Here is a 27,024-nt window from a genome sequence, read left to right on the forward strand (position 1 = left end):
AGGGGCACTAAGATTTAAGTGTTGCCAAGGATCATACAACTAGTTTGTGTCTGAGGAAGGACTTGAATCTAGGTCATCCAGTCTCCAAAGATGGCTCTCTATCTCCAACTCCATCTGTCTCTACACTTAACTACTACTATAAAATGAAATTCCTAAATAGCAGTTGAAACTGGGTTCACAGATCAATCCCTTGATATTTGAAGGCTAATCCAAGAAACACATAATACTGAAAGGGCATTTCAGGTAATTCAAGGACTTTCTATGGCCTCCCGAATTTCAAGAATATTGGAATACCCCATTTGACATCATTATTTGGTTTTACAAAATAATTACATTAGGTAAAACAACATTGTAAAATGTTATGTGCAGGAGAAAATTCCCAGGTAACTAAAATTCAGAATTTAGAAGCTTTAAATAAGTCTTTATAGAAACATGAGACTATAATAGGAAAATGAAACACTAAATTTAAGCTCATGGAATGGATCCTGTGGATCAGGAAGTATTGAAGAGATCTAGTAGACTGGGTGGGGTGGCCTGAATAGAAGAGGGAAGTAACTACTAAGGAAGTTATCTGAATTGAGTAGAATGCTTCATGAATTTTTGTGTCATCCTTGTGCAGGGGCCATGCTAATCGTCTCTGTATCATTCCAACTTTAGTATATGTGCTGCCAAAGTGAGCACCTGAAAGAGTAAGGGCAAATGAACCCAAATTAACTACATAGCACATATGAAGAAAGATACTATCTGGATCCAGAGAAAGAACTGATATATAGAAGTACATATAAAATAATTTTACATACATACCTATTCATATTTGTGTCTACTGGTAGCCATCTTTAGGGTGGGGGTATAGGGAGTAAAAATGAAAAAAAGAAAAAAGAAAGAAATCTACTCGATATATTTAAAAGGAATAGCAAGATGTACATAATAGATTTTCAACTTCATGTGCAATTGTCTTTTTTTTTTTTTTTTTGGTGGGGCAATGAGGGTTAAGTGACTTGCCCAGGGTCACATAGCTAGTAAGTATCAAGTGTCTGAGGTCAGATTTGAACTCAGGTCCTCCTGAATCCAGGGCTAGTGCTTTATTCACTGCACTACCTAGCTGCCCTCAATTGTCTTTTTAAAATTATACTAGTTGTGGAAATGCTTTATTCCATAAATTAAAAATAAAATAAAATTTAAAAGCCCCTCCCCAAAAGAGGGGGTCATAAAAATTCAGGACAAGGAATAATAATAATAATAATAATAATAATAGCAACTACCACATATGTAATGTTTTAAGTTTATAAAGTGCTTTATGTATGTTATCTCATTTAATCCTTACCAACAACCCTATAAGCTAGGTGCTATTATTATCCTCATTTTACAGATGAGAAAAGTAAGGCTGAGAGTTTAAGTGACTTGTTCATGGTCACACAGCTGGTAAAGATGTGGGATATGACTTGAATTCTGGAGTCTTCCTGATTCCCAAGGCCTGCATTCTATCTGCTACATCCTAGAAATGCTAGAGTGGGCTGTGGTGGCATTAGGCCATTGGCAAAATGATATTATAGTGGGCTTCTATGACATTATGGCAAGGCTTGGTTATAATCATGATTTTTTATAAGATACCATTGGCACATCCAGTAGCATCTGTGTTATAGTAGATAGAGTTTGGGACTTGGAATCAGGAAGACCTGAGTTCAAATATTACTATGTGCTAGGCACTGTGCTAAGCATGGAAGATACAAAAAAGGGGCAAAAGACAGTCCCTACCTTCTAGAATAATAATGGCTCCTACCTCATAAGATTATTGTGAGGATCAGATGAGATAATACATGTAAAACACTTTGTGAATCTTAATGTGCTATGTAAATGGTGATTTATTATTATTATTATTATTATTATTATTATTATTATTATTATTATTATTATTATTAATCTGGTTGACCTTCAAGGTGCACCAGAAAATCACTTAAGTTTGATGTTATTACATGGATGCCCCCATGGCAGTTTTGATGCTGCTGCTGACATCATTTGTTTCTTCTCTGGTATTTGCCGTCTTCCTGGGGAAATCCAGGAGGTCACTAAGGTAATGACCTGTGCTCTACTGGGCGTGCTAAAACTCGCTATTCTAGAAGGAACATTTCAAAGGCTTATGTTTTGTTGCCAGTCCTTGGCTCCTCTGCCAGTACTGCAGAAGCTGAAACTTTACTTTGCTGATGGCAGCTGTATCTCCTTTCACCTCCTCCTCTGCTTTTCCCTGGGTAGCTGTTCTCTATGCAGAGAGAAGAAAAGCACTGGAGACGAGTGATGTTGTTGATTGCAAGGAGAACAAACAAGCTTTTGGAGATCGGGAGCCAAAGTTACTAATTCAGTCCTTACCCTAATTGAAAAGTAGGCTTTGATATTGCCTCTGCCAAATTTCTCTTGGGCAATTACAAGGTTTTGCTGCTCATCCACCTGGCATTTTAGATCAGAAAGACTGGCATATTTTATATAGTCAAAATAGCAACTCAGTGTCCCACCCCAAATGGAATTTTATAGTCAAAGAGGGTCATACAGATCATCTCATCTTACTCTCTTCATTTTACAGATGAGGAAACTGTCTGAACTAGACAGTGCAAATGACTAAGGAAAGGCCATACCAGCAGTGAATAGAAGGATAAGGCTTCAAACTCTGATCTCTTGACTCCAGAACCAGCACTCTTTCCATTTCTTCATTCAACTCTGCGAATCTTTTAGTCACTGAGTTGGATGTAACTAGACAGAAAGTGGAAATGCCTGAAGATGGGTGAATTCCTGCTTTGTCAATAACCTTGTGACAAAAAGAACCCAGGTCCCCCCACTCTTGAGTCTATGCTTTTTCATTCATACCACAGTCCCTTTTTGATCAACATCAGGACGAGGTTCAGGATCTTTCTCTCTCTGTGTCTCTCATCTATCTATTTACATATACATACATGCACACATATATGTGATCTTTATCTATGTGTATATATGTTTATACATGCATGTATATGCACACATGTATATAGTACATATGTATATATATACACATATGTACATATAATTTTTCTTTTTCTTGGTGGTGAATGCTGGAAGGGGGACCTTGTAGTTACTTTCTCCCCATAGCTGGGGTCTAGTCTAGTGGACTGGTAGAATCACAACTCTCAATCAAGTAAAAAATATGAAGGCATCCTAGGGGCGGGTGGCAGCTTATGGGAATAAAGAATTAGATATGAAGAAAAAACTTTCCAAAAATGGGGAAAAAGTGAATACATGCCTCCACTTTGACCCCTGAGGTTCAAAGGGCTTCAGCCAACAGCCAGAGGAATGAGGGGAGGGAGAAAAATTTCAATATATGGTTGTTCTCCTTAACTTCCTTCCAGCTGCATATTATGGTTCCTGACTGCCATCCTAGAATCGTCAGTGCAGCTATTTGTAAAGGGGAGGGAGGGAGAGTTGCTCCTGTTAGCCTGTTTTCCTTCACACTTTCAAATAAAGCAAATGATGAGAGCAAATGACTAATAGTTATTGGGATACTGCCTTAATTATTTCAAGCTAGCAGAATGGTGCTATGTCATTTGACGCCAAATCTTTATGTGTGCTCTGTTTGGGATATATGTGTGAGCTTTAAAATTAGTCACCATAACATGCAAAGCACTGTAAAAAAATAAAAAGAGGAGAGTTTGAATGTAAAAACAAATCAAGCTTCAGCATAAAATCAGACAAGTCCTGGCGGTAAGCAGAGCACTAGAGTGGGTTTGGAATACCAGCCCAGTCAATGCACACTGGCACCAAGCCTTCTAGCCAGGAGGGAGAATGAACAGTGACCAGGGGCTCAGTCGATCCCGTAGCTTTAGAAATTCGCTTTCTTTTATTGCTTATCATTCTTATCATTATCATCCAACATTTTACCGACATCTTTGGGAAGCAGATTGCCATTTACTTATTAGTTCTCCAGACACCTCGGTTGACAATATTATGCATAGTAGAAAACATGATGGATTTGATGTCAGATGATCTGGGAAGTAACCTACATGACCTTGACTAAGTTACTTGACTTCTCTGGACCTCAGTATCTTTTTCTGTAACACTAGAGGACTGTGCTGGGGGATTTCTAACTCGAAATCTTTGGTCCTATGAAAAACATCTCCCTTTTCATGGATAAAGCAAGGGAAGAAAAAGATGGAGGAGCTTGCCTAAGGTTTCATTTTAAATCTGTAACTGGGACATAAGCCCAGTTGCAATAGACTTGCCAGGAATGTGCCTGGGTTACTAGGACAATCTGCCTTTCTGGTTTACTTTGCAGTATTCCTTCACCTGGGTTTTATTTTGAAATCAAAATATCAGGGAGAAATGTGTTCTGCTCTGGGTTGCCCTGAGTCACAGAAAAGACTCACAAGGAGTATTTACTTGTGATAAAATACAAGTGCCCTATGGTGTAATGAGACACATAAGCTGTGATCTCTCAGCTCTGTGATGAACTAGAAGGATACGGAGAGTATTTTGCTTTTGCAATGGACTCTTCCCTTTTAAAAGGAATCTGTAGCACTCCCATTCTGGCCTTGGTCTGAGTTATGCTACCAGGACAGATGTGCAGCTGGTGACTTTGCCTTTTTACAACCCTCTTTTTTTCTGTGATCAGTATTGACATTGTGACACTGGGCAGTTCGATAATGACAGTCTTGGGGATCATTCTTCTTGGAGACATCTGCTCCTCTGCTTTTGTCATTTGCTTGGGTTTTGCTGTAAGCAGGCCATTAGTTTGCATCGACAGGGCTGCAGATACCCATCCGTCATCTAAACCATGGAAATGGGAGGAAAAAAAAGCTGAGGAGTTGATTAATTTAGATTTTTTCCCCCTGAAATTTCTGAACACTTGGTGGCTGGAACAGAAATCAAGGCTTGGTTTCAGTGCGGGATGTAAGTGACTCTATTCTGGGAGGCTGTGTGAGCATCTGCAAAATGGGCTCTTTATGTTTTTAAAAAACGTGCACTGTCGTGGAACAGCAGCATAATATAACCCATTAACATTAGTGTCAGAGTAACGGCCTCAGAATTGCAGATTGGTGGGGAAATATTGATAGGAAAGTGTAAACAACTGAAAATGAAAACTGTAATAAAATTCTCTTCATAGGACCCGTAATTTACAATTAAATACCAAGGCTACATTGAAATGAAGTGAACATTGCAGCAAATATGTTCCGAGTTCTAGAATTTAAACTAAAGGTTGGTGTTTTGTCACTGACCCACAGAAGAGTGAGATATAAAGGCTCTGGAGGGAACTTCATGGAATGGCTGGCCAGTACACAACTGATAATGGCACAGCTCATAGATTGAAAGCTGGAAGGGACCTTAGAAGCCATTTGGTCTAATACTTTCATTTTATAGATGAGAAAACTGATGCCAAAAGAAATAAAGTGACTTGCCCAAGGTCATATAGATAGTAAATGGCAGAGGCGGATTTGACTCAGGTCCTGTCACTTCAAAGGCAGCATGTTTTCTACCCTACTCATACTGAGTGATTTATTTAAGATATTTTGGTTTTTAGTCTATATAAAAAAATTCCTGTTGGTTCTAGGGTTTTAAAAAAATTTTTCCTTTCCTTTCTCCTCATTGTGTCTTTGCAGGTGTTGGTAGGATATTTGTAATTCTGACTTCCAGAGTTTCAGTGATTCCCCATGAGTTAGGGATAAGCACTTGGGAGAGGCAGTGTGGTACAGTGAGTAGATCAAAAGCCATCCTTGGAGTCAGGAATTCTTGGTCAAGTCCTGGCTCTTCCACATACAAGACATGTGACCATGGACAAACCACTTAAGCCTTCAGTACTGTGGGTCCTTTAAGACCACAAGTAACAGAGGAGTTGCTACTCTGTACTGGTGGAGAGATTTTTCACAATGGATGTTCCCTACTCTGATGAAACCACAGGCACAGGGATGACCAATAAGTAAATGAACAAATGAATAATTAAATAAAAATAGCTAATTGAGTGGAGTCATCTTTTCTAAGAAGACAAATCCGTTCCTGGTAAGAAATGAGTAGATCAGTAATCTGGTACATCAGTAGTAGTAAGGATGTGTGGAGTTGGCAAGAATCTTCTTTGTGTCTGAACAGCAACCCCTGAAGATTATCCCTCAAATCTTTACCCTTCTGTTCAGGTCATTCTTGAACCCAGCATAGGAAACTAACACTGAGGGCCATCCCACATATCCTTTGGAGATAGACCTGAATGTACTTTGAACCCACTCTGTTGGAAAAGGACTGGGAAAGAGAGACTAGAAGTTAAATCTTGCTCTCAAATTAAGGGCTTTTATGGGGAAAAGAAAAGTCCTGAGGGGAAGAAGGAAGGGGCATCTTTCAAAATAAATCTCTCTGATAATGGCCTGTATGTATCTTCTCTAATGAAAAGCAGTTGATGCTACTCATGAAAGAAACTTACTGTTCAAACACATTGTATTGCCTGGGATTTAGCAAGGCTGTTTTAAGATAATTCTTGATACTACTAGAAAAGAGATATGATTGGACCAGATCATCTCCAAGGAGTCTTCAAGTCTGTGATCCTTTGACTCTGGTGTACTCAGTATCTAGAACTACTGTTGAGAAAAGTTAATGATGAAACAGGACACTCACTCGTCTAACATTTAAAAATCAGACTAGAGCAAGGCTGGGGCTGAGGGGAAGGAATGCAAATCAAGATACCAACATATTTCATTTCTTTTTTTTTAAACCATCAAATTAAAATTGGCAGAACTGATTTTTAATGTGATAAAGAGTTCTAAAATGAAATGCCAGTCTGCTAGCTTGCAACCAAGAGACTATTCTTGCAGACAACATTTAGGCTCCTGAAAAATTTATAGTGATAAAAAGTTCAGATGATTGCAGCAGTCCTACTTTCATGACTTTAATGTCAACAGGGTGATGAAATATCTAGGTGTTTTTGAAAAAAACCCTGAAGTATAACCAAAGTCCTCCCCTCACATCTTGCTGCAGTGCCTATTTATGTCATTGTACTGGTTCCAGCTTGTCCCAGGGTGTGCCAACTGAGTATAAGCTTTAATGGGCCTTCCAAGCTTGGCTGTGCCAACACATGAATGAGATAATTGACATGTTATTGGAAAGCTGGAACATATGCATATTCACATTGTCCCTATAATAGAAATCATGATAATAGCATTTATGTGGCACTTTGAAGTTTGTAAACTGCATTATATATATTTTCTCATTTGATACTCACAACAACCTGATGATGTAGGTGCTGTTAGATAAGGAAACTAAGGCTGAGAGGTTAAGTGACTTGCTCATGGTCACATAGCTAAGTATCTGAGATGGGATTTGAACTCTGGTCTTTGTGACTCTTTTCAGACATTTACTAGCTGTGTGACCCTGGGAAAGTCACTTTACCCTGTTTGCCTCCATTTCCTCATCTGTAAAATGAGCTGGAGAAGGAAATGACAAACCACTCCAGGATCTTTGTCAATAAAATCCCAAACGGTGTCATGAAGAGTCCTACATGACTGGAAACAATTAAACAATATCTTTCTGACTCAGATTCCAACATTTGTTTTCATTGTTCTACCTACTCTGTAAGTCACAGCTAAATGGAAGCATGGCTTATATGGTCTCCCTGGAGAGAAGAATTAAAGGAGTGAGTAGAATTGGTATTATTATTTACTCAAAGAGCGCAAGAACCATCATCTTGTGGAAGATTTACTTGTCTCAACTTGCAACACACAAAATGAAAAAAAAAATCATGTGTATAGTTTATATCTTATGTACTAACATCCACCATAGAAGATGAAGTAGAGAAATTCCATGAAGAACTTTGCACAATAATTCTGTAAAGAATTAATTGTTATTTGAGGTTTTTAAGACTCCATCTTTTGGCTAGAATTAAAAAAAAAAAACAAACCTTGGCGTACACTGGCCTGGGGCTCCACAAACCGCACGGTGCTCCACCTACTGGTTGTAGCCTCGGTGCTAGCACCTCACATCATCACCACTGGCTGACACCTACATGGGCCTGGCAAAATTATAATGATTGGAAGCCTAGTGAGGGCAGTCATGTGACTGTCAGAGCAGCCAGCCAATTGGCTGGGGACTGTGTAGGGTTTGCTGGGAATGGGGAGGAGAATTCGCCATTGTAGCTGGAAGCCGCAAGGTGACAGGAGCTCTGCTGTGTATGCTCAGCTGATTCCTGGGCGGTGGTGTTTTTTTCAGGTTGTATAATTTCCCTTTCCCCATTTTATTTCCTTTCCCTTGATCCTACTGATCCTGTTTGTGTTTTTTTTTTCTTAAGTTTGTTCTTGTTAAAATAAATCCTGCTCTGTTTTGAGGGAGGCTGCCGGTCTCCTTCCTTGCCCCAATATTGTGGCGAGCCACTTAGCTAACACTCCCCAATTAAAAATTGGTCCCCACAATTCAAGCCAAGCCAACCTATTATTTTATTGGTACTCTCAACACAAAGATAGACACAGGGAAGGATTATGATAACTAGGTTGGAATATTGTCTTTGGATAGAGGATCAACAAGGGCCTGTTAAAAAAGGTCTTGTTAGACATAGAAGTTTTTAATGTAATGGACATATTATATAAATATTGCCTAGCCCATAGTAAGTAGTTAATAATGCTTATTCTATCATCTCTCTCTCTCTCTCTTTCTTTCTCTCCCTCCCTCCCTCCCCCCCTCTCTCTCCCTTTCTTTCTCTGCAATCAGATCATTGACTAGTTAGAATAAAGGACAAAGTAAATTCTAGATTAGAAGGATAAAGATGAGAAGTCACTGCATGCAAATCAAGCAGCTCCAACTTGACCTGTTTCAACAATCTATCTACTTTGGAAAATAGGAAATGGATATAAAAGAAGACATTCATCTGGATATTTACATTTTTATGTGATTTTAAGCAGTTCAAAAAGGATGCTACAGTGAGAGGGACAGTTGATTCTAGAAGCTGGCTTAGCCAGCTTAATCAAGCTCACTATTAATAGGAGAAACACAGATATAAAGGACAACACTTGTTTAGAGTACACATTTATTTCCAGAGTACTATAGAAGAAAAAGAATGGAAGTATATGAGCAATAAAACTTCACAAAGCTCTGAAAAGAATTGAAGAAAACAGAATGAGATCTATCTGTTGAAGATTATCCTAAGAATATTTATAAATAAAATCAGAAGGAGAACAACAAATAGAAATATGATGAAATAAATCTAACATTTGTTTCCATCAAGAGTGTAGCAGAACCACCTGATCTGGACTCTACCACATCTTCCAATGGATATTCCTCCACCATGTGAGGAAATAATAACACTCCTTAAGAATATGGAGTCATGAAGAGAGGGTTGACCAAACTATGTATATACAGAATAGAAAGAGGAACTTTTTTTAGTGGTGCCTCAGAGTAGTTTTAATTTGCATTTCTCTAATCAGTAGTGATTGAGAATATTTTTTTCATATGGCTATGGATAGCTTTAATTTCTTGTTTTTGTTTGTTTGTTTTTATTTATTTATTTAGAGATTTCCTCCACCTTACATGTAAAAACAAACTGTAACATAGATTTTTAGAATTTTGTATTCCAAATTCTCATCCTTCCTCCCTATTCTCCCCTTAAGAACTCAAGCAATTCAATATAAGTTATACATGTGCAGTTGTGCAAAGCATAGCAGACAAAAAACCTTTAGAAAAAGTAACTAATAACAACAACAAAAATATACTTCCATCTGTATTCAGGTCCCATCAGTTCTTTCTCTGTAGATGGATTGCATTTTTCATAAGTCCTCCAGAGTTGTCTTGGATCATTGCATTGCTGAAAAGAAATAAGTCATTCACAGCAGATGATCTTACAACATTGCTGTTATTTTGTATGCAGTACATTTCACTTTGCATCAACTCATGTAAATCTTTCCAGGTTTTTCTGGTAGCATCCTGCTCATCTTTTTTATAGTAAACTACATTTATGTAGTACTTTAAAGAGAGATTTCCTTTCAAAACACCCATGAGGTTGATTATTGCAACAACAATAATAGCTAACATTTATATAGTACCTTATACCTGACAAAGAATTTTCTTCACAATAGCACAGCAAAGTAAGTACCACCACCACCACTACCATCCTCATCTTACATTACTCTTGCCTCTGCTTCATATTTTTTCCCAGTTACTATTGCTGTATTTCCCTCCATTCTATTCATTCTATTTTCTATGTTCTTTTACCCTTTCCCTCCTCAAAAGTGTTTTGCTTCAAACTGCCCTGTCCCCGAACTGCCCTCCCTTCCTTCATCCCTCCTCCCCCATGTCCCCTTCCCATCCCACTTCCTCACAGGGCAAAATATATTACTGTGCCCACTTGAGTGTGTATGTTATTCCCTCTTTGAGTCAATTCTGATTAGAGTGAGGCTCATTCACTCCCTCGCTCCTCCCCCATCTTCCCCTTCACTCCATAAGCTCTTTCTTGTTTCTTTTATGTGAGATACTTTGTCCCATTCCACCTCTTCCTTTCCCTTTCTCCCAGTGCAATCCTCTCACCCCTTAATTTTATTTTAAAGATGTCATCATGGGGCAGCTAGGTGACACAGTGCACAAAGCACCTGCCCTGGACCTAGGAGGACCCAAACCCAAATCCAGCCTCAGACATAAGACACTCCCCAACTACACGACCCTTGGCATGCCCCTCCAACCCTTATTGCCCTACAAAAAAACCCCAAACGATAAACAAACAATACATGATTTATAGATAATCAATTCCCACTTGTGCTTTCTGTCCAAATTTATTCCTTTCAGCTGCCTTAATACTGAGAAAGTTCTTATGAGTTAGAAGTATCATCTTCCCATGTAGGAATGCAAACAGTTTAACCTTTTAACATCCTTTATATTTCTTTTTCCTGTTTACTGTTTTATGCTTCTCTAGGGTATTGTATTTGAAAGTCAAGTTTTCTATTCAGTTCAGGTCTTTTTTTATCATGAATGTCTGAAAGTTCTCTTTCATTGAAGTCCCATTTTATCCCCTGAAAGATTATACACAGTTTTGCTGGGTAGATGATTTTGGTTCTAATCCCAATTCCTTTTCCCTCCAGAATATCATATTCCATGCCCTCCAATCCTTTAATGTAGAAGCTGATAGATCTTGTGTTATCCTGACTGTGGCTTCACAGTACTTGAATTGCTTCTTTCTGGCTGCTTGCAATATTTTCTCCTTGACCTGGGAGCTCTGAAATTTGACTATAATATTCCTTGGAGTTTTCCTTTTGGGATCTCTTTCAGGAGGTGATTGGTGGATTTTTTCCAATTTCTTTGTTACCTTCTGCTTCTAGAATATCAGGGCAATTTCCCCTGACAATCTCTTGAAAGATAATGTGTAAGCTCTCTCTTTTTTTTTTTGACAGACACAGACATCTTATACTCTCCCCCGACCTGCCCAGCAGAGCATGGCATGGGGAGCCCCTCGATCACATCCTGCGTTTGGTAAGACTTGGTCAATGGGCAGGGTGGCTGGTGAGGGGCAGGTCCTCAGTCGGGAGGGGGTACCAAGTGCCAGGAAATGCCCTCAGAGCAGAAAGAGGGGCACCCCGGAGTGGGTGCTTGTGGCTTTGAAGTCCCTGGGAGGAGCTGAAGTGGGCCTGCTGGTCTCCTCACATATCACTCAGGGTCTTGTAGGCAAACTCAGGCAGCACGAAGGCTGCATGGTGGATGTCCAAGTTGTAGTATTTGAGGTTCATTTTCTCTACTTGTTCCTGGGTCAGCTGCTGCACCAGCTCCCAGAAGTTAGTGCTCTGGTTCTTGCTGCAGAGCATGAAGCCAATCTGGCTTCTGGGGTAGGTGGGGATGGTGCAATGGGCATATTCCACCACAGGGAACAGGGACTTTCTGAAGTGATGCATCTCCTTGATGAGGTCCAGATGCAACCATTGGCACTCACCCTGACGGCAGAGGATCCCGTCATCTTTCAGTGCTGTCTTCATCAGCTGGTAGTAAGGCTCTTTGAACAAACTCTCATCAGGACCCATGGGGTCCAAGGAGTTGGTGATGATGACATTGAAGGCGTCCTGGTTCTGTTGCATAAATTCAGATTCATCTCGAACATGCAAGGTCAGCTTGGGACTGGAGTAGCCCATGGCCATGCCCGGCAAATACTTCTTAGAGACCTGGATCATGTCCTCATTGATCTCATACTGGACCACAGACCCACAGATGGATGCTTCACTACCTCCCGAAGGATGCCCCTGTCCTCACACCCAGCACTTTTCGTGGGCTGGGATGGCTGCAGAGGAGCAGGTTAGCAATCATCTCCTGGTATGAGAATTCATCCTGCTCTGTGCACTGGATGACTCCATCCAACACCAGGATGTTGCCGCAGGTCTTACTGTGGAATACCAGGATCTCCTGGTAGCAGGAATGCTGGTGGTGGAGCAGCTTGTCCACCTGCAGGGACATGGCCTGGCCCGGCCACAGGCTGCACGTCTCCTGGAACCAGCCCTCTTAGATGGCTGGGGGCCCGGGCTCCATAGCGGGGCCAGGAGATGCACAGGCCACAGTGGCCACAGCACAACGGGTCCTGCAGCGCCTGCCCATCTGCCTTCTTACCAGCCCGTGCCACAGCCTTGTAAGCTCTTTTTTTTTTATCATGCTTTTCAGGTAGTCTAATAATTTTCAAATTATCAAATTATCTTTCCTGGATCTATTTTCCAGGTCAGCTTTTTTTTCTAAGGAGATATTTCACATTGCCCTCTATTTGTTTTTTCCATTCATTTGGATTTACTTTATTGTGTCTTGATTTCTCATAAAGTCATTAGCTTTCATTTGTTCAATCTGAATTCTTAGGCAATTATTTTCTTCAGAGAGTTTTTCCATTTGGCTTTTCAAGCTGTTGACTTTTTCACATGACTTTTCTGCATCACTCTCATTTCTCTTTCCATTTTTTCCTCTACCTCTCTTTATCTTCAAAATCCTTTTTGAGCACTTCCTTGGCCTGAGGCCAATTTATATTTTTCCTGGTAGCTTTGGATGTAGGAGCTTTGACTTTGTTATCTTCTTCTGAGGGTCTATTTTGATCTTCCTTGGCACCAAAGAAACTTTCCAGGACAGGCATCTTTCTGTCTGATCATTTTGCTAGCCTATATCTTGACTTTTAACTCCTTCTTAAATTGGGGCCCTGCCTCCATGATGCACTGTCCCAAGCTTCAGGGGGTCCCAAGTGGATAGATTTAAGGAGAGTCAGGTTCTTCACTCCCCTGGCTGTGCTCTGGTCTGTAAATAGCCCCAGGCTTGTTTGCTCTTTAACCAGGAAACAGAAGTCTGTCTCACTATGGTTGCTAGCTTTGGGCATGCCTGTGCCCCTCCTACCACTCAGGACTGCTTCCTGGTTCCCAGTATAGGCAAGACAACTAAGTTCCACCTCAGAGCCAGCAGCGCCCCCTATAATCTTCCTCTGGCCAACTGCTCAGCCCTCTCACCAGAACATGAGCTGAGTTTCAGAAGTAGCCACAGCTGCAGCTGATTCAAAAGCTCCATAAGTTTCTTTCACTTGTATAGCCTTCCTGGAGCTGGATCTGTGTCAATGTGGCCAGGGTCTAGGCTCCACTCCCACCCTGGTACAACAGACCTTTCTTGCTGACCTTCTAAGCTGTCTTTGGTTGGAAAATGATCTCACCCCATCCTTTGTGTGGGTTCTGCTGCTCCAGGAATTATTTTATGGCATTTTTGGAGGTTTTTGGAGTGATTGTGTGGGGAGCTCTGAGAGGTTACTACCTTTCCCCCACATCTTGGCTGTGCCCTGGAAGTCCAGGAGGAAGATGACCATGGACAAGAAGAGGAACCCAGTCATTAGCCTGGCTTGGCAGAACACCTTGCCATTAGGCCTTGCAGGATATGTTGAAATGGTATAGAACTGAGGTGAAAGGCAAATGGCTGATCATGTTGTAAGTAACTTTATTAGGTTTTAAGCTTTTGTCGGTGCTCACTTATGAATTTTTTGTGCTTCAAGCATTTCCCTTGTTATGGAGGTAATAAACAGTAATCTTATACTTGGCCACCTTTATACATTGAGTACCTTACTAGGAGGGGCCCCAATAATGCCTTTTGGGGAGACCCTAGACATGAGCTAAACTTAAGCTTTGTCTAAGCAATTGTTCCTAAAATTATGCTCTGGGCTTGGGAGTAAAGAGCTAGAGACAGTATTACAGTCTGTTCCCTCTCTTTAGAAGCCAGTCCACATGAGTCTAGAATTGTGACTCCTGGGTGAGAAAGGGTTTTCTAGCATCTTGGTTTGTGTGTGTGTGTGTGTGTGTGTGTGTATGTGTGTGTATTTGCAGATATATAGGATAAGTGATACATTAGTATCCCCCCAAACACTGAAAGAAAAAGAAAAGTGTAGTGAATTTATGAGAAAACATACATAAACTTGCCCTTGATGAGAAGGTATGGATGGGTGTGAGGACTCCTTCCTGGTGGAACGAGTCCTCACAATCACAGTCACAAAATCACCAATCCCATTCAAGTACTGATGTAAAAAATATATCTAAAGCAGCGATTCTTAATCTCTTTTTGTTCCTGGACTCTTGGCGTGGTGAAGCCTTTGGAACCCTTCACAGAATAATGTTTTTAAATAATTTAAGGAAATACAAAATGTCATTGAGTGAAAATAAAGATGTAATTTCTTTTTAACCATCCAAGTTCATAGAACCCCTTAGAACAATGTTGGATCCTAGATTAAGAACCCAATCTAACATAAGAAATGAAAATCCTATTAATGAAAAGTAGGGAATACCAAGTTGCCTTGTTGTGTCTGTATAACTGTTATTTGACAGGAAATGTATTAATTCAAAGTAAATGCTTTGACATTTTTAAAAAAGAAGTGACTTTAGGCATGTCAGAGAGGGTAGTGATGCTAAAATAATAATAAAAAAAAACTAACAGGGCTGAATGCTTTTTACACCAATTCAGCTGTCATTAAGACTAGTGGAGATTTTGACTCCTAAAACAGTATAAGATAGCTCTCTTACTAGAAATCAAATGAGGCTATTATGGGAAAAAGCAGATTTAATGAGCATATAATTATTTTTATCATGACTAGTAACAATTATAATAAATGTGACATAGCGAATTTAAACATTGACTGGCTCCCCAATCAGGTTCTATATGTCTTGCTGTTGCTGACTTCGTAGGTACCTTGGTTTTCTCAGCTACATAATGGGGCTAATCTTATCAGCTCACCTTATACAATTGTTGGTAAGAATAGCCAGTAAATAGGGTTGCTAGGCGCTGGGCCAAGTGTAAAATGCTCTTCAAATGCTGACTGAATTAAAAAAAAACAATAATCAAATCCATATGCCAAACAAATAGTTGAGGATGAAGTGGGCCACTCTCAGAGTAGTCAGCTTATTATTGAACATAGAAATAGTGGTGGGAACTTTTTTCAAAATGTTTTATCTCTTGTTTTTGCTAAGTGGTGCTCAGGATCTATTTAGCTCACAGTATGTGTTCACTTATGTGATGGAATTTGAAGGATTCTGCTAGGAAAGTCCCCTTGTAGAAATCTCTCTCATTGGCCTACCTTATGGCTGATATTATTTTTAATGTTTTTCATCTAACAAAATGTATTTTCCTTCCCATCTCCCTCCCCCATTAAGAAAAAAAACAAATTCCTTATAATATATGCATTATTAAGGAAAACAAACAACCATTCTGTCCATGTCAAAAATATGTTTCATTTCGCATATTTAATCCTTCTTCTCTTTGTTAGGAGGTGGATAGCATTCTTTATCATCTATTCTCTGGAATCATGATTGGTCATTGCTTTAATCAGAGATCTTAAGTCTTTCAAAGTTGTTTTTACAAAGTTATTGTTATAGTAAAAATTGTTCTTTTTCTGTTCACTTCACTCTGCAGCAATTCTTTTTCTCTGAAACTGTTCCTTTCATTATTTCTGTGCATATTAGCATTCCATTATATCAATTTACCATAAGTTGTTCAGTCATTCTCCTATCTATGGCACCCATTTATTTTTCAGTTCCTTGACATCACAGAAAAGAATAACTAGAAATAGTGTGTATGTATGTATATATGTATGTATTTACATACGCATGTATGTGTGTATATATATGTGTATATAGATATATATATATACAGAAAAAGGAAAATAGTATATTTATATATACTTTTCCTATTTCTTTCATCTCTCTAAAGTACAAATATACTAGTGGTATCATTGGGTCAAAGGGTTACACATAGGTTAGTTTGGCACAGTTCCCAATTACTTTCCAAAATGTCCATACCAACATACATCTCCACCAATAGTTTATTAATGTGCCTGTTTTTCCGCTGGAAAACGTTTTTCTTGCTAACGTTTGTTATTTTCCTTTTTTGGTTATATTTGGCAATCTGATGAGTATAAGGTGGAACCTCAGAATTGCTTTAACCCGAATTTCTCTAATTAGTAGAGGTTTTAAGCATTTTCCCATGTGACTATTGATCAATTAAATTTCTTCCTCTGAGATTTACTTGCCTCTTTGCATACTTTGACACATGTTGCTGAAATTCTATCAGTATAGTTACTGTTTTGGGTTAAAGCATTATCCCCAGAAGCTATTTTAACCCAGAATATTTGGTAATTGGGGAGAAAGGACAGGTGAATGTTGGAGAAAGAACAGGGGATATTGTAAGGGAAAGCTGGTCCAAATAGAGCTTTACTTTGGGGGAGAACCTCAGCATTTGTAGGCAATACCAGCAGGTCAGTGGAAAGGGAAATCAAAGTAGGGGAAAAGTAGGAGGGTTATGTGAGAGAATTACTCAAGCAGGAGGGGATTAACATGGAAACTTTACTAGGAAATTATGGAGAAACAAAATAAGCACCAAGAATAGAAATAGTTTAATGATAGGGAATGGATACTTGAAAAAGACAGCATGGCATAGTTGATAGAGTGTAGGACTTGAACACAGGAAGAACTGTTTAAATCCCACCTTGGGCTTTTACTAGCTGTGTGACCCTGGACAACTCACTTCTCTTCCCTTGGTCTCAGTTTTTCATTTATAAAATTGGGCAACCAGATTAGATTGCATTAATGTACCTTTGGTTGATAAATCTATGATCCACAGTAGATTGGGGTTGACATCTCCATATAGTCTCGTGGCATTTTTAGCTTCACCCAGACCTTATTCCCAAGTCTTACTGAGATATTTTCTTTCTCCTTTAGAAAATTCTCAGTTCATCTCCTCTGATCTTGGAATGCACTGGATTTGCATTGTATAGTTGTAATGAATGTCTCTGGTCTTTTCCTGGTTTCTGAAGAGGAAGACAATTTATAGGATCAAAGGATTTAAACTTGGAAGGTCTGATGGGATCAATGGATTTAGGTCTCTGTTAGTTGTCATTTTGGCTATCCTCTCATTTTGTAGATGAGGAAAGTGAAGTCCAGGGATGCTAAATGATTTGTAGACTGATTATATACTTCACAGCCAAAGGGGGAGAAACTCTTATAGTCAGTTAAAACAAGAGATCATGAGCTTCTTACTGTAAAATTTGCAATTAAGTTGAAGAAAGTAGGGAAAACCATAAGACTATATAAGTATGACTTAAATAACATGCTTTATGAATATGAAGTGGAATAGATTTAAGGGGTTGGATCTGGTAGATGGAGTCTGAAGAACTATGGGTGGAGGTTCACAATATTGTCCCCAGAGGAAGCAACAAAAAATAATTCCAAAGAAGAAGATCAAGAAAGCAAAATGGCTGTCTGATGAGGCTTTACAAATAGCTGAGAAAAAAGGAAAGAAAAAAATAAAGGAGAAAGGGAAATCTGTATCTAACTGAATACAGTCCTAAGAATACTGAGGAGAGATAAGAAAGTTTTCTTAAATGAGCAATGCAAAGAAATAGATGAAAACAACAGAAGGGGAAAGCCAGGAGATATCTTCAAGAAAATTAGAGATACCAAAGGAACGTTTCACTCAAAAAATGGGCATATTAAAGGAAAAAACTGGTAGGGCCTTAACAGAAGTGACAAGAATAAACAAAAGAAACCTACAAGAAATATCTTAACACCACTGATAATCATCATGATGTGCTTATTGATCTAGAGCCAAAAATCTTGGTGAATGAAGTCCAGTGAGCCTTAGGAAGCATGCAATAACAATAAGGTGATGGAATTCCAGATGAGCTATTTTATGCCAGCAAATCTGGAAAACTCAACAGAGGCCACTAGATTGGAGGAAATCCGTTTATGTTATACTTAAGATTCTGAAAGCAAGACTTCAGAAATATGTGAACCAAGAATTACCAGAAGAACAGGCAGGTTTTCAAAGAGACAGAGGAACTAGAGATCAAATTGTTAACATCTCTGGATTGTGGAGAAAGCAAAGGAGCTCCAGAAAAAAACATCTTCTTCTGCTTCATTGACTACACTAAAGCCTTTGATTCTGTGGATCACAACAAAATGTGTCAAGTCCTCAAAAAGATGAGAGTACTAGATCATCTCTTGAGGAGCAAAGTTGGAACCAAACATAAAACAACTGATTGGCTTAAGATTGGAAAAGGAGTATAACATTATTGTCACCTTATTTATTTACTTATTTGCAGAGTACATCAAGCCAGATGCCAGACAGGGCAAATCAAAATCCAGAATTAAGGTTGCCAGAAGAAATATCAACAGTCTCAGATATGAAAATGATACCACGCTGATGGAAGAAAGTGAAGAAGAATTAAGAAGCCTCTCGATGAGGGTGAAAGAAAAGAGTGTAAAAGCTGGTTTGATGGGGCAGCTAGGTGGCGCTGTGGATAGAGCACTGGCCCTGGATTCAGGAGGACCTGAGTTCAAATCCGGCCTCAGACACTTAACACTTACTAGCTGTGTGACCCTGGGCAAGTCACTTAACCCCAATTGCCTCACTTAAAAAAAAACAAAGCTCGCTTGAAGCTTAACATAAAAAACCAAGATCTTGGCAACTGGTCCTTCCACTTCCTAACAAAAAAGGGAGAAGAAATGGAAGCAGTGTCAGATTTTATATCCTTGAAATCACAGATCACTGCAGACATGAAATTAAAAGACAGTTGCTTCTTGAAGGAAAGCTATGATAAATCTGGATAACATACTAAAAAAGCAGAGACATCATGTGGCCAACAAAGATCTGTAGAGTCAAAGCTATGGTTTTTCCAGTAGTAATGTATGGCTGTGAAAGTTGGGCTTTTATTAAAGCTGAGTGCCACAAAATGGATGCTTTTGAATTATAGTGCTGGAGAAGACTTTTGAGAGCCCCTTGGACAGCAAGGAGATCAAATCAGTCAATACTTAAAGAAATTAATTCAGGCTATTCAATGGAAGGTTAAATACCGAAGGTGAAGTTTAAATACTTTGGGACATATAATGAGAAGATGGGATTCCTTGGAAAAGACGCTAATGTTGGAAAAGATTGAAGGCCAAAGGAAAAGGATGTGGTCGAGGACGAGATGGATAGATAGTGTCATGGAAGCCATGAACATGACCTTGGACAGACTTTGAGATATAGTGGAGGATAGAAGGGCCTGGAATGTTGTGGTCCATGGGACCATGAAGATTTGGAGATGACTGAACAACTGAACAGCAACAAAAACATATATAGTAAGTAGCAGAACCAGTTTTTAAATTCAGGTCTCATATTCCAAATTCATTAGTTTTTCTTGCACACCATACCTTTATAACACTAGAGATACCTCTCAGTGCATCAAGGTCATCCTTTGAGCCTTTCACTTTTATGGAGAGCTTACCATCCCTCCAAATGGACTTCTCTCTGTCCTGCTCTATTTGCCTGAAGTACCCACAGTAGCTAGAGCTGCTAAATTGTTTATACCCTTTGATAAAGCTAATGAGTCTTCAGCTCTAATTCTATTTGAGAGAATTCATTGGTAGATAGATAATAGATAGATAGATGATTTAAGTGCTGACTATGTGTCAGACAGTGCACTAAGTGGTATGACTATAAGTAGATGCAAAAAAGACACTCCTTATCCTCAAGACCTTACATTCTAATGAGGAAAGATACATACAGGGGATCTTGAAAGGGAGGAGGAGACTCCTTACACAAAGGCTGCAGGTGAGGAAGTAGGAAGTCTGGAGAGTAAGTATCTTGAGGAATAGAGTCTGAGTGAAGAGAGCATGGGTTGGGCACTTCATGAAATGGTGGTTGGGTCAGGGATTCACCAATCAGAAGAGAAAACAATAGGTGACATTTGCCTTAAGGAATAGAGGACTTTGCAGGGCAGCTAGATGATACAGTGGATAAAGCACTGACCCTGGATTCAGGGGGACGTGAGTTCAAATCCTGTCTCAGACACTTGGCACTTACTAGCTGTGTGACCCTGGGCAAGTCACTTAACCCTAATTGTCGCCCCTCTTCCTGCCCCCCCAAAAGAATAGAGGACTTTGGTAGGAGAGAGGGTGGTTCATGTACAGCCAGGGGACCGCTTGGCCATAAAAGACTAGGTCAATGTGGGGAGGGGGAAGTTTCAGGGAAATTTCGGAATAACATAAGGAAGAATTTAAATAATTTGAGCTAGCCAGTCCCCGGAGAGCATGGTGCAGTAGGAAAGAGCTCTGGATTTTGAATTAGAAGATCTGTGTTCAAATTCTAGCTCTGCAAATTACTATCTGTCTGACCTTGAGGAAGTCACTTATCCCCTCAAGGCCTCCTCAATAAAATGAGGGGCTGGACCAGCTGACCTCTAAAGTCTCTTTCAGCTTTAATTCTGTGATCCTAAGACTTCCACCATTCCAAGGCATCAGTTGAAATTTGATGTGAAATAACATCTGACATGTTTGTAGCAGTTCTAATTATTTAATCAATTCAATAAAGAGAATATTTAAAGCTGCAACAAAAATCACTGGGCATAACCAATTTCCTCCATGAATCAGACACTTTGCACCTCAATTTTCACTCTTCAGTTATGTTTTGCAAACTAATTGGCAACACTTGATGAAAATTTAAAACGTGGACAGACTATAACAGGTGGAGCAACCATACCTTCACAAGTAAATTAATTTATGCCCTCAAGCCCACAGGCATAGTCATGAACTCTGAAGCCTACCAGAAAATAGTCCTAACAGGATGGTTAGCTGCAATTATGGCCAAGTACCATCAAACAATTTGGGCATCTCTTGGAAACCACAGTAGCATGGTAGCCTCTGAACGATTGGCCTTCCTGTCATATTTCAGCCTTATATGAATTCATCCTTTTAGGCCTTCTCACCTTCTTCTCCTCACCCTGCCCCAACTTTGTTTGTTGGAAAAGTAATTTGAGTACATCCTGCTCTTCATACTGCGACTTTAGAAGTGCCACAGAAGCCACTATCTTGCTGACCGGACTTGGAACAAAGTGTGTCAGAATGATTTATTGGAGTCTCTCTAACCAGTCTGTGATGAATAGACATCTCCATGTAAGATATCATATGTGTTCAAGTACCTTTTTATAAATGCAACTAGACAGAAACTTCCTCTGGCAGCATCTCTTAATGCTGCCTTCGTTTTTGCTGATTACTGAATGACGGTCAAAGCGGCCTTTGAGGATGATGTGCACTCCTTCGGGATCATGGTGGTGGGCAGTTATTGGACTGGTAAGGTATTAAAGAGTGCCCATCTTAGTGGTGCACCACAGAACCGGGAGAAACCAAACAGGAACCTAGTAAGGGCCAGACGCTGGGTTAAAGTGCTTTCCAAATATTATGTCATTTGATCCTCACAACAATCCTGGGAGGAAGATGCTTTGATCATCCTCACTTGACAGTTGATGAAACAGAGGCAGACAGAAGCATTAAGTGACATGCTCAGGGTCACATATCCATTATGTGTATGTGGCTATATTTGAATTTGGGTCTTCCTGACTCCAGGCCCAACACTATCCTCTATGCCACTTAGTCGCTTCATTTCCTTTCTTCTTTCCTTTGTGGTGCACCACAATAGAAGATACCAGTGCTGTTTACACAGTAAAATAATTGAATTAAACAAACATTTATCAAGTATCTGCTATATAAAAAGCTATGTTCAAGGCACTGGGGTGATTCAAAGACAAAAATGAACCTGTGCTTGACCTCAAAGGGCTTATATTTTATTTGAGGGACATAACATGTACATATGCAAATAAAAATAAACTGTGTACCGAGGAATATAAAGTCATTTTGAGAGGGAGAGTGCTAATAACCAGGTTCAGAAAATGCCTCACATGGGTGGCAGCGCTTCATTTGGGCTCTGAAGGCAGTCAGAGATTATCTGAGGTAGATGTGAAGGAGTGGATGTTAGACATGTGGAGAACCACTTATGCAAATACATGATGGTGGGAGATGGAGTATCATCATTAGATCATAGATCTAAAGCTAGAAGAGAAATGAGAAGTCAGGTAGTCCAACCCCCTCATTTTATAGATGAGGGAACTGAGGCTCAGAGAGGTTAAGTGATGTTTCTGAGGTTACACAGGTTTTAAGTGGAAGAGCCAGGATTCAAATGCAAGGCTCAGCGCTACAATTTGAGGCCTCAATTCAATGGAGCAAAGTTCCACTCTTTTCCCATGGTACCACTGTCTCTCATCACATACTAGAAATGACTAGCTGATTAGTCTGCTTGCAACTGAGAGTGCATGAATGGAAATAATATGAGATAAAACAGGAACTGGAAGTGGTGGAGGGCTTTGAATGTTAGGCTGGAGAGTTTGTTTCTGGCAGATATTTTTAATAGGTTTGGTTGTATTAAAAAGCTTTGGTGGACACTGTGAAGTGGTATTCATTTTCAAAGTTCAGATAGCAATCTGGTACCCAAGCAGGCAAATGTAAACAGGTGGATGGACATACTTTGAATAAGTTTGGGGTGAGGGAGAGGTTGACCAAGTTCTGATGATGTGCTCCTGAACTTGAATGGCTTGATGGAAGACAAAACTAAACAGAGCTGCTGAAAAGTGAAATTGATCGCCTTGTGAGGCAATGAGTTTTCCCTCTTTGAAAATAGGTAAGCTGAAGGTGTCAAAGACCCAGGCTAAAATTCCTGAGTGCTAATGTAATTGGGAAATATTTAACAAAATATAAAAAACAATGGAACACAGATAATGCTAATAAATGATTTTCTAAGTCAGTATGCTTCCTGGAGGATGCTTATGTATGGTTTAATGGCCTCCATTTCTATTTGACTTTGACACCACTGTTGAAAGGAGATTCCTACAGTGATTTGGGGTTGGAATGGCTGGCCTCTAAGGTCACTTCCAAATGTAGACATTCATGATTCTCTGATACATGATTGGCTAATGACTTGTTTAACAGTTTGAATACAAACCTCACACTTGTTTTAACTACCCACAGATCTCATAACCTCCTTGGATCTCAAAAAGTCAAGGATCATTAAATCAATCATTCTTAGTTTGGCAAAGGGTTCTCTTCCAAAAACACTCATTTTACACGTAAAAATGCTTCTCACCCCAACATGTAGATGATGAAAAAAAGCTTTTGAAGAAATCGACTTGGTTACCTAGGTAGACCTTTTCTAGGGAAATCTGTGATTTCACCAATATAAGAAGTTCACTGTTGAGGAAGCTCCCTCTATCAATGTCGGTTGGCTTCTTCAGTGCAACTTATAATCCTAGAGAACTGAGAAATTTAGTAGCTTACACAGGGTCACGTAGCCAGTATATGTCAGAGACTAGAATCCATGTCTTCTCTACTCCATGAGGTCAACTCCCAATCCACCCATTGGGCCACACTGCTCTATCCTTTCCTGACTTCAACAAAACCAATGAAAAATAGTAGTCTATACTAATCTGCTGAGGGGTGGGGATGGCAACACTGTTGCTTTCACACCACAGAGGTATCTGTGATAGAGTCATTCAATGAAAAACAATCTTCTTGTTGGGACTTTTCCTGTTCTGTGGCAGTTGCTTTAGTGAGTAGTGGGAAACTTTGGAAACTCAGTCCTTGTAAAAAGATTTAGCTTCTAATCTAGAAGAGGAGATGATAAGGAAACTAAATGGTCATTTAGATTTTTGAGACCAAGACTACCATAGATATATTTAGAAGAATAGGTCGAATCCCACCTTTTTAGAAAGGCAGAAAGCCTACAAGAAGAGAAAGATAAATACTAGGAAATGAAATGATTTTTCTGTGGTAAGGAAGCTGGGTAAGGCCAATAGATCTTGGCGACAAGTGAGCAGTGATAACTATAAAAGATATTCTTGGAATGGATATCCCCACAATTCAAGTGACTGGCCCAAGTCCAGGTCTTTATTTCCAGGTCTTAAAAATGATATGTGTCTAAGCATCACCAAAGGGGTTTTTTTTTATTGGAAATTGCTATAACTAAGGACAGATATGATTGGAATTTGGAAGGCAGCATTCATCACGACTAAATTGGATTGCTTTTATTTATAGTTCTTCGAAAAGTATCAAACATGGAAGGTTTCCACTTGCCACAACTCTACAATATCTTATGTTCTCTAGCTCAGAAAATATGGCAATGAAGCACTTTTGAGACTTGCACTTATAGATGTAGTTTGGTAATATATATATATATATATATATGTATATGTATATCTATATATCTATATATATGTGTGTGTGTGTGTATAATATATATGTGTGTGTGTGTGTGTGTGCTTGGAAAGCCTGACACAGTGGGAGCTAAACAACTCAGTTTGTTCAGTAACATTTGATCTGGGAATATACTGTACACATCGCATGCATTGTTAAAGACAAAGTAAGCCACAATAAAGGAAATCTTCCAAACCACAGTCTGGCATACCATGTCTAGTAAGAGCATCATTATACAACTGCTATAAATATTTCCGCAATAAATACATACTATAAATGCTACTTATGTACGGAATAAAAGAATCACCAAAGCATTTTCCATTCCTTTGAGACTACAACAGGCTACCATAATCTGTTTTGAAAAATAAAAGAATTTCATAGAATCATAGGCTGTTAGAGCTGGAAGAGGCCTTAGAGATCAGCTAGTCCAACCCCCTCATTTTCTATTTTAAAAATGAATGTTTTCAGCTGAACATCTGGAGGAGGCTATGGAGAAAGCTGGTGAATCTGGCCTGAAAGATGTATGTCATATAACATACTGGCTTTAGAGCCAAGATCCTTGTATCATCCTGTGATTGTTATTATTTTTCAAGTGAAAGAAAACAAGACAGCAAACAAAAATCTCAACTTAGAACTGTTTATTGAATTTACTCTAGTTTGTATTTTGTCAGAGTGAGCTGCAAGATATAAACTCAATTGAATTGTAGGACTGGGGGTGGGGGAAATGCCCCATAGCCTTCTCTTGTGAAGGGAAACATAAAGATGGTTTTGAGAGATAAGTCTGGGGGCTATAATTACCAAAATATATAAATGGAAAATGTTGAATAGTTCCTTTCAAGATCATTTTTAACATACATTTCAGAAAAATGAGCAATTTGTATGATGTCAAGCACCATTAATTGAAATTTTTGTGCCCTTGCTTTGATAAATTTGCCTCACTGACTTGATCCAGAGGCTTTTTGATTAAATAGTCTGTGCTTCTAAATTGAAAAAAATATATGGGAGAAATGTTTATTTTGACTTTTGAGAATGCAGCCTCAGCAGAATAGTACAGTGGGGAGCTAGGCTCCCAGTTAGAAGCCTGGGAATTTACTGCTACTGGCAAATTCCACATAATGCTTCCCTGACCATTACTGTTTTCCAATAATGTCATTAATATATAAGGACCAAACTCCACTCTATGACATCCTTTAGCCCACTGTAATTTTAAACATGATTTTCTATGGAACTAACTCTTCCTTGTACTATTGTTTCACTTACCATCATGTTTCTTTGGAACTAGGGAACAATATCTCTAGCAGATTATACCTGCCCTGTTGCTGCTATTAACAGTTTCACCTGTGCCATGGAAGAAATAGATATGAAGCTAGGGCAAGAAATATCCAAATGATATCAGAATGAGCATGGGAAATTCCCTTCAGGCTCTTCCCAAGGAAAAATCAAACTCCACCAAGGCCATTTTACCGAGTGAAGATGTATGGAAATATTGAGCTAGTTTTGAAGGTCCTCAAATGTCACTGAAGCAATGTGGCTGTAAGAGGAGAGAACTTGGACAGATGGGATCATGGAAATGTCACCTCTTAGAAGATCTGAACAAGAAGTGACTGGTGTAAGAAAAACAGCTTGCGATTAGAACGTGCAGGGCCTGAATTCTTTCAGAATTTCTGGTATAACAGTTTCCGAAAAGCATATGGAGTTATCACCGGATGTTTCATGAACGAGCCAAAAGTGTACTTGATTTTATGACATTTGGAAACAGCTCCTAGTTCTCAAACAATGGCAAGTCAACAAACATGCCTCAAATCAACAAGATAATTTATCAAGTGCCTATTCTATTTCAGGCACTGGGGATACAAAGAGAGACAAAGGCAGTACTTCTTCCTAAGGAGCCCATAGTCTAATGGAGGAGAAAACATGCTGTGTACATTCAGGATATATACAGAATAAATTGGAGATAATCTCAGAGGGAGGACCAGAACAAACTTCTTGCAGAAGGTAGGATTATTTATTTATTTATTTTTTTGCGAGGCAATGAGGGTTAAGTGACTTGCCCAGGGTCACACAGCTAGATACGTGTCAAGTGTCTGAGGCTGGATTTGAATTCAGGTCCTCCTGAATCCAAGGCCAGTGATTTATCCACTGCGCCACCTAGCTGCCCCAGATGGTAGGATTTGAAGGAAGTCTGGAAAGTTAAGAAGTAGAGTTGAGCAGGGAGAGAATTCCAGGCATGGGGGATTATCGGTGAAATTTCCTGGGGTTGGGAGATGGAGTGTTTTGTTTGAGGAAGAGCAGAGAATATGAAGGGGCTAGAAAGGTAGGATGAGTCCAGATTATGAAGGGCTTTAAATCCAACAGAGGATGGGGCAGCTAGATGGTATAGTGGATAAAGCACCAGCCCTGGATTCAGGAGGACTTGAGTTTAAATCCAGCCTTAGGCACTTGACACTTACTAGCTGTGTGACCCTGGGCAAGTCACTTAACCCTCACTGCCCCACAAAAAAGTCCAACAGAGGATTTT

At 39.4% G+C, this 27,024-nt stretch overlaps 1 non-coding gene and 1 pseudogene across 1 annotated transcript; both read right to left on the bottom strand.

Annotated features, from left to right (window-relative positions):
• Positions 1–574: 574 nt before the first annotated feature.
• On the bottom strand, positions 575–681 carry LOC122730310. The gene has a single exon (XR_006353494.1). It is a non-coding gene; the product is annotated as a U6 spliceosomal RNA (small nuclear RNA).
• A 10,928-nt stretch (positions 682–11,609) lies between these two features.
• On the bottom strand, positions 11,610–12,483 carry LOC122727544 (annotated as a pseudogene).
• Between the last annotated feature and the right edge of the window lie 14,541 nt (positions 12,484–27,024).

The sequence above is a fragment of the Dromiciops gliroides genome, chromosome 5 (assembly GCF_019393635.1).
Source record: "Dromiciops gliroides isolate mDroGli1 chromosome 5, mDroGli1.pri, whole genome shotgun sequence".
Taxonomy (NCBI): Eukaryota; Metazoa; Chordata; class Mammalia; order Microbiotheria; family Microbiotheriidae; genus Dromiciops; species Dromiciops gliroides.